Genomic DNA, 10,686 nt, shown 5'->3' with positions numbered 1-10,686 from the left:
AGACTGAGGGTCAGTAACAAGGGAGGGACAGACTGAGGGTCAGTCACAAGGAGGGGGACAGACTGAGGGTCAGTAACAAGGAGGGGGACAGACTGAGGGTCAGTAACAAGGAGGGGGACAGACTGAGGGTCGGTAACAAGGAGGGGGACAGACTGAGGGTCAGTAACAAGGGGGGGACAGACTGAGGGTCGGTAACAAGGAGGGGGACAGACTGAGGGTCGGTAACAAGGAGGGGAACAGACTGAGGGTCGGTAACAAGGAGGGGGACAGACTGAGGGTCGGTAACAAGGAGAGGGACAGACTGAGGGTCGGTAACAAGGAGAGGGACAGACTGAGGGTCGGTAACAAGGAGAGGGACAGACTGAGGGTCGGTAACAAGGAGGGGGACAGAGTGAGGGTCGGTAACAAGGAGGGTGATAGACTGAGGGACAGTAACAAGGAGGGGGACAGATTGAGGGTCAGTAAGGCGCACAGACCGAGGGTCAGTAACAAAGGGGAGGGGACAGACTGAGGGTCAGTAAGAAGGGGCACGGACCGAGGGTCAGTAACAAGTGGGGACAGACTGAGGGTCAGGACCAAGTGGGGACAGACTGAGGGTCAGTAACAAAGAGGGGGACAGACTGGGGGACAGACTGAGGGTCAGTTACAAATCGGGGACAGACCGAGGGTCAGTAACAAGGCGCTCAGACTGAGGGTCAGTAACAAGGCGCTCAGACTGAGGGTCAGTAACAAGGCGCTCAGACTGAGGGTCAGTAACAAGGCGCTCAGACTGAGGGTCAGTAACAAGGAGGTGGACAGACTGAGGGACAGTAACAAGGCGCACAGACTGAGGGACAGTAACAAGGAGGGGGACAGACTGAGGGTCAGTAACAAGGCGCACAGACTGAGGGACAGTAACAAGGAGGGGGACAGACTGAGGGTCAGTAACAAGGCACTCAGACTGAGGGACCGTAACAAGGAGGGGGACAGACTGAGGGTCAGTAACAAGGCGCTCAGACTGAGGGACAGTAACAAGGAGGTGGACAGACTGAGGGTCAGTAACAAGGGAGGGACAGACTGAGGGTCAGTAACAAGGAGGGGGACAGACTGAGGGTCAGTCACAAGGAGGGGGACAGACTGAGGGTCAGTAACAAGGAGGGGGACAGACTGAGGGTCAGTAACAAGGAGGGGGACAGACTGAGGGTCGGTAACAAGGAGGGGGACAGACTGAGGGTCGGTAACAAGGAGGGGGACAGACTGAGGGTCAGTAACAAGGGGGGGACAGACTGAGGGTCGGTAACAAGGAGGGGGACAGACTGAGGGTCGGTAACAAGGAGGGGAACAGACTGAGGGTCGGTAACAAGGAGGGCGACAGACTGAGGGTCAGTAACAAGGAGGAGGAAAGACTGAGGGTCAGTGACAAGGAGGGGGACAGACTGAGGGTCAGTTACAAGGAGAGGGACAGACTGAGGGTCAGTAACAAGGAGGGGGACAGACTGAGGGACAGTAACAAGGAGGGGGACAGACTGAGGGACAGTAACAAGAAGGAGGACAGACTGAGGGTCAGTAACAAGGAGAGGGACAGACTGAGGGTCAGTAACAAGGCGCACAGACTGAGGGTCATTAACAAGGAGGGGGACAGACTCAGGGTCAGTAACAAGGAGGGGGACAGCCCGAGGGTCAGTAACAAGGCGCACAGACTGAGGGTCAGTAACAAGAAGGGGGACAGACCGAGGCTCAGTAACAAGGCGCACAGAGTGAGGGTCAGTAACAAGGAGGGGGACAGACTGAGGGTCAGTAACAAGGAGGGGGCCAGACTGAGGGTCAGTAACGAGGGACAGACTGAGGGTCAGTAACAAGGAGGGGGACAGACTGAGGGTCAGTAACAAGGCGCACAGACTGAGGGTCAGTAACAAGGCGGGGTCAGACTGAGGGTCAGTAACAAGGCGCACAGACTGAGGGTCAGCAACAAGGCGGGGGACAGACTGAGGGACAGTAACAAGGAGGGGGACAGACTGAGGGTCAGTAACAAGGAGGGGGACAGACTGAGGGTCAGTAACATGGAGGGGGACAGTCTGAGGGTCAGTAACAAGGAGGGGGACAGACTGAGGGTCAGTAACAAGGAGAGGGACAGACTGAGGGTCAGTAACAAGGAGGGGGACAGACTGAGGGTCAGTAACAAGGAGGGGGACAGACTCAGGGTCAGTAACAAGGAGGGGGACAGACTGAGGGTCAGTAACAAGGCGCACAGACTGAGGGTCATTAACAAGGAGGGGGACAGACTGAGGGTCATTAACAAGGAGGGGGACAGACCGAGGGTCAGTAACAAGGAGGGGGGGCAGACTGAGGGTCAGTAACAAGAAGGGGGACAGACCGAGGCTCAGTAACAAGGCGCACAGAGTGAGGGTCAGTAACAAGGAGGGGGACAGACTGAGGGTCAGTAACAATGAGGGGGACAGACTGAGGGTCAGTAACAAGGAGGGGGACAGACTGAGGGTCAGTAACAAGGAGGGGGACAGACTGAGGGTCAGTAACAAGGAGGGGGACAGACTGAGGGTCAGTAACAAGGAGGGGGACAGACTGAGGGTCAGTAACAAGGCGTACAGAGTGAGGGTCAGTAACAAGGAGGGGGACAGACTGAGGGTCAGTAACAAGGAGGGGGACAGACTGAGGGTCAGTAACAAGGCGCACAGACTGAGGGTCAGTAACAAGGAGGGGGCCAGACTGAGGGTCAGTAACGAGGGACAGAATGAGGGTCAGTAACAAGGAGGGGGACAGTCTGAGGGTCAGTAACAAGGCGCACAGACTGAGGGTCAGTAACAAGGCGGGGTCAGACTGAGGGTCAGTAACAAGGAGGGGGACAGACTGAGGGTCAGTAACAAGGAGGGGGACAGACTGAGGGTCAGGGACAAGGAGGGTGACAGACTGAGGGTCAGTGACAAGGAGGGGGACAGACTGAGGGTCAGTGACAAGGAGGGGGACAGACTGAGGGTCAGTAACAAGGAGGGGGACAGACTGAGGGTCAGTAACAAGGAGGGGGACAGACTGAGGGTCAGTAACAAGGAGGGGGACAGACTGAGGGTCAGTAACAAGGAGGGGGACAGACTGAGGGTCAGTAACAAGGAGGGGGACAGACTGAGGGTCAGTAACAAGGAGGGGGACAGACTGAGGGTCAGTCACAAGGGGGGGACAGACTGAGGGTCAGTCACAAGGGAGGGACAGACTGAGGGTCAGTCACAAGGGAGGGACAGACTGAGGGTCAGTCACAAGGGAGGGACAGACTGAGGGTCAGTCACAAGGGAGGGGGACAGACTGTGGGACAGCAACAAGGGAGGGACAGACTGAGGGTCAGTCACAAGGGAGGGACAGACTGAGGGTCAGGAACATGGAGGGGGACAGACTGAGGGACAGTAACAAGGAGGGGGACAGACTGAGGGACAGTAACAAGGAGGGGGACAGACTGAGGGTCAGTAACAAGGAGAGGGACAGACTGAGGGTCAGTAACAAGGCGCACAGACTGAGGGTCATTAACAAGGAGGGGGACAGACTCAGGGTCAGTAACAAGGAGGGGGACAGACTGAGGGTCAGTAACAAGGGAGGGACAGACTGAGGGTCAGTAACGAGGCGATCAGACTGAGGGTCAGTAACAAGGGAGGGACAGAGTGAGGGTCAGTAACAAGGCGATCAGACTGAGGGTCAGTAACAAGGGAGGGACAGACTGAGGGTCAGTAACAAGGGAGGGACAGACTGAGGGTCAGTAACGAGGAGGGGGACAGACTGAGGGTCAGTCACGAGGAGGGGGACAGACTGAGGGTCAGACTGAGGGTCAGTAACAAATCGGGGACAGACTGAGGGTCAGTAACAAGGCGCTCAGACTGAGGGTCAGTAACAAGGCGCTCAGACTGAGGGTCAGCAACAAGGCCCTCAGACTGAGGGTCAGCAACAAGGCGCTCAGACTGGGGGTCAGCAACAAGGCGCTCAGACTGGGGGTCAGCAACAAGGCGCTCAGACTGGGGGTCAGCAACAAGGCGCTCAGACTGGGGGTCAGCAACAAGGCGCTCAGACTGGGGGTCAGCAACAAGGCGCTCAGACTGGGGGTCAGCAACAAGGCGCTCAGACTGGGGGTCAGCAACAAGGCGCTCAGACTGGGGGTCAGCAACAAGGCGCTCAGACTGGGGGTCAGCAACAAGGCGCTCAGACTGGGGGTCAGCAACAAGGCGCTCAGACTGGGGGTCAGCAACAAGGCGCTCAGACTGTGGGTCAGCAACAAGGCGCTCAGACTGTGGGTCAGCAACAAGGCGCTCAGACTGGGGGTCAGCAACAAGGCGCTCAGACTGGGGGTCAGCAACAAGGCGCTCAGACTGGGGGTCAGCAACAAGGCGCTCAGACTGAGGGTCAGCAACAAGGCGCTCAGACTGAGGGTCAGCAACAAGGCGCTCAGACTGAGGGTCAGCAACAAGGCGCTCAGACTGAGGGTCAGCAACAAGGCGCTCAGACTGAGGGTCAGCAACAAGGCGCTCAGACTGAGGGTCAGTAACAAGGCGCTCAGACTGAGGGTCAGTAACAAGGCGCTCAGACTGAGGGTCAGTAACAAGGCGCTCAGACTGAGGGTCAGTAACAAGGCGCTCAGACTGAGGGTCAGTAACAAGGCGCTCAGACTGAGGGTCAGTAACAAGGAGGGGGACAGACTGAGGGTCAGTAACAAGGGAGGGACAGACTGAGGGTCAGGAGCAAGGGAGAGACAGACTGAGGGTCAGTAACAAGGGAGAGACAGACTGAGGGTCAGTAACAAGGGAGGGACAGACTGAGGGTCAGTAACAAGGAGGGGGACAGACTGAGGGACAGCAACAAGGAGGGGGACAGACTGAGGGTCAGTAACAAGGCGCTCAGACTGAGGGTCAGTAACAAGGCGCTCAGACTGAGGGTCAGTAACAAGGCGCACAGACTGAGGGTCAGTAACAAGGCGGGGTCAGACTGAGGGTCAGTAACAAGGCGCACAGACTGAGGGTCAGCAACAAGGCGGGGGACAGACTGAGGGACAGTAACAAGGAGGGGGACAGACTGAGGGTCAGTAACAAGGAGGGGGACAGACTGAGGGTCAGTAACATGGAGGGGGACAGTCTGAGGGTCAGTAACAAGGAGGGGGACAGACTGAGGGTCAGTAACAAGGAGAGGGACAGACTGAGGGTCAGTAACAAGGAGGGGGACAGACTCAGGGTCAGTAACAAGGAGGGGGACAGACTGAGGGTCAGTAACAAGGCGCACAGACTGAGGGTCATTAACAAGGAGGGGGACAGACTGAGGGTCATTAACAAGGAGGGGGACAGACCGAGGCTCAGTAACAAGGCGCACAGAGTGAGGGTCAGTAACAAGGAGGGGGACAGACTGAGGGTCAGTAACAAGGAGGGGGACAGACTGAGGGTCAGTAACAAGGAGGGGGACAGACTGAGGGTCAGTAACAAGGAGGGGGACAGACTGAGGGTCAGTAACAAGGAGGGGGACAGACTGAGGGTCAGTAACAAGGAGGGGGACAGACTGAGGGTCAGTAACAAGGAGGGGGACAGACTGAGGGTCAGTAACAAGGCGTACAGAGTGAGGGTCAGTAACAAGGAGGGGGACAGACTGAGGGTCAGTAACAAGGAGGGGGACAGACTGAGGGTCAGTAACAAGGAGGGGGACAGACTGAGGGTCAGTAACAAGGCGCACAGACTGAGGGTCAGTAACAAGGAGGGGGCCAGACTGAGGGTCAGTAACGAGGGACAGAATGAGGGTCAGTAACAAGGAGGGGGACAGTCTGAGGGTCAGTAACAAGGCGCACAGACTGAGGGTCAGTAACAAGGCGGGGTCAGACTGAGGGTCAGTAACAAGGAGGGGGACAGACTGAGGGTCAGTAACAAGGAGGGGGACAGACTGAGGGTCAGGGACAAGGAGGGTGACAGACTGAGGGTCAGTGACAAGGAGGGGGACAGACTGAGGGTCAGTGACAAGGAGGGGGACAGACTGAGGGTCAGTAACAAGGAGGGGGACAGACTGAGGGTCAGTAACAAGGAGGGGGACAGACTGAGGGTCAGTAACAAGGAGGGGGACAGACTGAGGGTCAGTAACAAGGAGGGGGACAGACTGAGGGTCAGCAACAAGGAGGGGGACAGACTGAGGGTCAGTAACAAGGAGGGGGACAGACTGAGGGTCAGTAACAAGGAGGGGGACAGACTGAGGGTCAGTAACAAGGAGGGGGACAGACTGAGGGTCAGTAACAAGGAGGGGGACAGACTGAGGGTCAGTCACAAGGGGGGGACAGACTGAGGGTCAGTCACAAGGGAGGGACAGACTGAGGGTCAGTCACAAGGGAGGGGGACAGACTGTGGGACAGCAACAAGGGAGGGACAGACTGAGGGTCAGTCACAAGGGAGGGACAGACTGAGGGTCACGAACATGGAGGGGGACAGACTGAGGGTCAGTAACAAGGAGGGCGACAGACTGAGGGTCAGTAACAAGGAGGGGGACAGACTGAGGGTCAGTAACAAGGAGGGGGACAGACTGAGGGTCAGTAACAAGGAGAGGGACAGACTGAGGGTCAGTAACAAGGAGGGGGACAGACTGAGGGACAGTAACAAGGAGGGGGACAGACTGAGGGACAGTAACAAGGAGGGGGACAGACTGAGGGTCAGTAACAAGGAGAGGGACAGACTGAGGGTCAGTAACAAGGCGCACAGACTGAGGGTCATTAACAAGGAGGGGGACAGACTCAGGGTCAGTAACAAGGAGGGGGACAGACTGAGGGTCAGTAACAAGGGAGGGACAGACTGAGGGTCAGTAACGAGGCGATCAGACTGAGGGTCAGTAACAAGGGAGGGACAGACTGAGGGTCAGTAACAAGGCGATCAGACTGAGGGTCAGTAACAAGGGAGGGACAGACTGAGGGTCAGTAACAAGGGAGGGACAGACTGAGGGTCAGTAACGAGGAGGGGGACAGACTGAGGGTCAGTCACGAGGAGGGGGACAGACTGAGGGTCAGACTGAGGGTCAGTAACAAATCGGGGACAGACTGAGGGTCAGTAACAAGGCGCTCAGACTGAGGGTCAGTAACAAGGCGCTCAGACTGAGGGTCAGCAACAAGGCGCTCAGACTGAGGGTCAGCAACAAGGCGCTCAGACTGAGGGTCAGCAACAAGGCGCTCAGACTGAGGGTCAGCAACAAGGCGCTCAGACTGGGGGTCAGCAACAAGGCGCTCAGACTGGGGGTCAGCAACAAGGCGCTCAGACTGGGGGTCAGCAACAAGGCGCTCAGACTGGGGGTCAGCAACAAGGCGCTCAGACTGGGGGTCAGCAACAAGGCGCTCAGACTGGGGGTCAGCAACAAGGCGCTCAGACTGGGGGTCAGCAACAAGGCGCTCAGACTGTGGGTCAGCAACAAGGCGCTCAGACTGGGGGTCAGCAACAAGGCGCTCAGACTGGGGGTCAGCAACAAGGCGCTCAGACTGGGGGTCAGCAACAAGGCGCTCAGACTGGGGGTCAGCAACAAGGCGCTCAGACTGAGGGTCAGCAACAAGGCGCTCAGACTGAGGGTCAGCAACAAGGCGCTCAGACTGAGGGTCAGCAACAAGGCGCTCAGACTGAGGGTCAGCAACAAGGCGCTCAGACTGAGGGTCAGCAACAAGGCGCTCAGACTGAGGGTCAGCAACAAGGCGCTCAGACTGAGGGTCAGCAACAAGGCGCTCAGACTGAGGGTCAGCAACAAGGCGCTCAGACTGAGGGTCAGCAACAAGGCGCTCAGACTGAGGGTCAGCAACAAGGCGCTCAGACTGAGGGTCAGTAACAAGGCGCTCAGACTGAGGGTCAGTAACAAGGCGCTCAGACTGAGGGTCAGTAACAAGGAGGGGGACAGACTGAGGGTCAGTAACAAGGGAGGGACAGACTGAGGGTCAGGAGCAAGGGAGAGACAGACTGAGGGTCAGCAACAAGGGAGAGACAGACTGAGGGTCAGTAACAAGGGAGGGACAGACTGAGGGTCAGTAACAAGGAGGGGGACAGACTGAGGGACAGCAACAAGGAGGGGGACAGACTGAGGGTCAGTAACAAGGCGCTCAGACTGAGGGTCAGTAACAAGGCGCTCAGACTGAGGGTCAGTAACAAGGCGCTCAGACTGAGGGTCAGTAACAAGGCGCTCAGACTGAGGGTCAGTAACAAGGCGCTCAGACTGAGGGTCAGTAACAAGGCGCTCAGACTGAGGGTCAGTAACAAGGCGCTCAGACTGAGGGTCAGTAACAAGGCGCTCAGACTGAGGGTCAGTTACAAGGCGCTCAGACTGAGGGTCAGTAACAAGGCGCTCAGACTGAGGGTCAGTAACAAGGCGCTCAGACTGAGGGTCAGTAACAAGGCGCTCAGACTGAGGGTCAGTAACAAGGCGCTCAGACTGAGGGTCAGTAACAAGGCGCTCAGACTGAGGGTCAGTAACAAGGCGCTCAGACTGAGGGTCAGTAACAAGGCGCTCAGACTGAGGGTCAGTAACAAGGCGCTCAGACTGAGGGTCAGTAACAAGGCGCTCAGACTGAGGGTCAGTAACAAGGCGCTCAGACTGAGGGTCAGTAACAAGGCGCTCAGACTGAGGGTCAGTAACAAGGCGCTCAGACTGAGGGTCAGTAACAAGGCGCTCAGACTGAGGGTCAGTAACAAGGCGCTCAGACTGAGGGTCAGTAACAAGGCGCTCAGACTGAGGGTCAGTAACAAGGCGCTCAGACTGAGGGTCAGTAACAAGGCGCTCAGACTGAGGGTCAGTAACAAGGCGCTCAGACTGAGGGTCAGTAACAAGGCGCTCAGACTGAGGATCAGTAACAAGGCGCTCAGACTGAGGGTCAGTAACAAGGCGCTCAGACTGAGGGTCAGTAACAAGGCGCTCAGACTGAGGGTCAGTAACAAGGAGGGGGACAGACTGAGGGTCAGTAACAAGGGAGGGACAGACTGAGGGTCAGTAACAAGGCGATCAGACTGAGGGTCAGTAACAAGGGAGGGACAGACTGAGGGTCAGTAACGAGGCGATCAGACTGAGGGTCAGTAACAAGGGAGGGACAGACTGAGGGTCAGTAACAAGGCGATCAGACTGAGGGTCAGTAACAAGGGAGGGACAGACTGAGGGTCAGTAACAAGGGAGGGACAGACTGAGGGTCAGTAACGAGGAGGGGGACAGACTGAGGGTCAGTCACGAGGAGGGGGACAGACTGGGGGACAGACTGAGGGTCAGTTCCAAATCGGGGACAGACCGAGGGTCAGTAACAAGGCGCTCAGACTGAGGGTCAGTAACAAGGCGCTCAGACTGAGGGTCAGTAACAAGGCGCTCAGACTGAGGATCAGTAACAAGGCGCTCAGACTGAGGGTCAGTAACAAGGCGCTCAGACTGAGGGTCAGTAACAAGGAGGTGGACAGACTGAGGGACAGTAACAAGGCGCACAGACTGAGGGACAGTAACAAGGAGGGGGACAGACTGAGGGTCAGTAACAAGGCGCACAGACTGAGGGACAGTAACAAGGAGGGGGACAGACTGAGGGTCAGTAACAAGGCACTTAGACTGAGGGACAGTAACAAGGAGGGGGACAGACTGAGGGTCAGTAACAAGGCGCTCAGACTGAGGGACAGTAACAAGGAGGTGGACAGACTGAGGGTCAGTAACAAGGGAGGGACAGACTGAGGGTCAGTCACAAGGAGGGGGACAGACTGAGGGTCAGTAACAAGGAGGGGGACAGACTGAGGGTCAGTAACAAGGAGGGGGACAGACTGAGGGTCGGTAACAAGGAGGGGGACAGACTGAGGGTCAGTAACAAGGGGGGGACAGACTGAGGGTCGGTAACAAGGAGGGGGACAGACTGAGGGTCGGTAACAAGGAGGGGAACAGACTGAGGGTCGGTAACAAGGAGGGGGACAGACTGAGGGTCGGTAACAAGGAGAGGGACAGACTGAGGGTCGGTAACAAGGAGAGGGACAGACTGAGGGTCGGTAACAAGGAGAGGGACAGACTGAGGGTCGGTAACAAGGAGGGGGACAGAGTGAGGGTCGGTAACAAGGAGGGTGATAGACTGAGGGACAGTAACAAGGAGGGGGACAGATTGAGGGTCAGTAAGGCGCACAGACCGAGGGTCAGTAACAAAGGGGAGGGGACAGACTGAGGGTCAGTAAGAAGGGGCACGGACCGAGGGTCAGTAACAAGTGGGGACAGACTGAGGGTCAGGACCAAGTGGGGACAGACTGAGGGTCAGTAACAAAGAGGGGGACAGACTGGGGGACAGACTGAGGGTCAGTTACAAATCGGGGACAGACCGAGGGTCAGTAACAAGGCGCTCAGACTGAGGGTCAGTAACAAGGCGCTCAGACTGAGGGTCAGTAACAAGGCGCTCAGACTGAGGGTCAGTAACAAGGCGCTCAGACTGAGGGTCAGTAACAAGGAGGTGGACAGACTGAGGGACAGTAACAAGGCGCACAGACTGAGGGACAGTAACAAGGAGGGGGACAGACTGAGGGTCAGTAACAAGGCGCACAGACTGAGGGACAGTAACAAGGAGGGGGACAGACTGAGGGTCAGTAACAAGGCACTCAGACTGAGGGACCGTAACAAGGAGGGGGACAGACTGAGGGTCAGTAACAAGGCGCTCAGACTGAGGGACAGTAACAAGGAGGTGGACAGACTGAGGGTCAGTAACAAGGGAGGGACAGACTGAGG

Source organism: Heptranchias perlo, chromosome 35 (assembly GCF_035084215.1).
Source record: "Heptranchias perlo isolate sHepPer1 chromosome 35, sHepPer1.hap1, whole genome shotgun sequence".
NCBI classification, from domain to species: domain Eukaryota; kingdom Metazoa; phylum Chordata; class Chondrichthyes; order Hexanchiformes; family Hexanchidae; genus Heptranchias; species Heptranchias perlo.
Note: the sequence above shows the minus strand (reverse complement) of the source record.